The sequence below is a fragment of the Trypanosoma cruzi genome (assembly GCF_000209065.1).
Source record: "Trypanosoma cruzi strain CL Brener chromosome Unknown tcruzi_1047053500069, whole genome shotgun sequence".
In the NCBI taxonomy this organism is placed as follows: domain Eukaryota; phylum Euglenozoa; class Kinetoplastea; order Trypanosomatida; family Trypanosomatidae; genus Trypanosoma; species Trypanosoma cruzi.
Window position 1 is genome coordinate 1 of NW_899534.1, and position 892 is coordinate 892.

General features: G+C 56.3%; 1 non-coding gene across 1 annotated transcript; it reads left to right on the forward strand.

The window, feature by feature from the left end:
- The first annotated feature begins 49 nt into the window (after positions 1-49).
- Positions 50-115, forward strand: Tc00.1047053500069.10. The gene has a single exon (XR_008255162.1). It is a non-coding gene; the product is annotated as a C/D small nucleolar RNA (snoRNA), TB8C3C3, 3' partial (small nucleolar RNA).
- Positions 116-892: the final 777 nt, after the last annotated feature.

The following is an 892-nucleotide window of genomic DNA, read 5'->3' on the forward strand; positions in this document are numbered from 1 at the left end:
TCGCCACCGCACTTCTTCATGCTTCCTTCTGTGTGTGCTGTGTGTGCTTATGGTGCCGCTGTTTGTTTTGCAATGCCGACCCACGTGAGGGAGGAACGCCGCCTTGACTGCTGGCGAACGGCGAGTCCCCCACTCCTCTCCCGTGTCACCATTACATCCTCGGAAGCGCTTGATGGTCGCCGGTTGTAACGCTGCCACGTGGGTCTGTCTCGGTCCTTGTGTGTCTTTCGCGGCATCAGGACTGCTCTGTGGTAGAAATGTTTGGTTGCACGAGCGGTTCCAATGGTCATGTTTGTCTTTTTGCCGGGATCCTGCCACTCTGCATGGTGGTTGTGTGGGGCTGCGTGGGCGGTGGGAGGACGATGGTGTTACTGGCGTGATTGTGTATGCGCTTCTTTTTGTCGGTGATTGTGCTTCGGTGGGGACTGTCTGTGAACGGATGCCTCTGTGTGCCACTGTGTTCATTTGCTGTTGTTTCTGTCTTTTTTTTCTCTGACCGAGCAGTTAGAGATACTTTGGCTTGGCCAGCACAACTATCGTTTCAAGGTGTTAGTGATTAATTGCAGTATTGGGACTAGTAGTGGTGGGATATCGATCTATCGGAATAGTGTCTCTTGATTTGCCATTTGTAGAAAGGGATCTGCGAAGCAGGAGCTACGGTCGACGGGGCGAGTGCAATACACCGCGACAGCTCTATCGTTATCTGTTTGGTTTGTGGATGTGGTCTGCGGTGGGTGCGTGTCTGCGCGGCCGGCACCGTGTGCGGCGCAGGGCCGCTGCGGCTGTGCGTGCGGCGCTGTTTTTGGTGTTGGCGCTGGTTGCTGCTGCGGCGTGGCTGCCTGCTGTGCATGCGGTGGTGTTGCGACTGCGGGGCGGCACGGTGGACAGAGCC